Below are 272 nucleotides of genomic sequence, written 5' to 3'. Positions count from 1 at the left end.
TTTTATATGAAGTCTCTAAAGTATCATTCCGGGTATAGCCAGTCTCATAGAGGGCTACGGCCAGGCTAACATCATGTTGCCTAAGGGTACACATCTAGAGATATCTGATGCATTGTATTCACCTAGCTCTAAGAGAAGCCTATTGAGCTTTAAAGACATTCAAATGAATGACTTTCATATTTAGACTAAGGGCAAAGGAAACAAAGAGTTCCTTCATATCATAGTGATCGGCCAAGGCTATAAGAAAGTCCTAGAGTCTATACATGCGCTCT

The sequence above is a fragment of the Brassica oleracea genome, chromosome C9, assembly GCF_000695525.1.
Source record: "Brassica oleracea var. oleracea cultivar TO1000 chromosome C9, BOL, whole genome shotgun sequence".
Classification (NCBI taxonomy): domain Eukaryota; kingdom Viridiplantae; phylum Streptophyta; class Magnoliopsida; order Brassicales; family Brassicaceae; genus Brassica; species Brassica oleracea.
The sequence above is the reverse complement of the archived record's forward strand: the minus strand, read 5'-3'. Positions refer to the sequence as shown.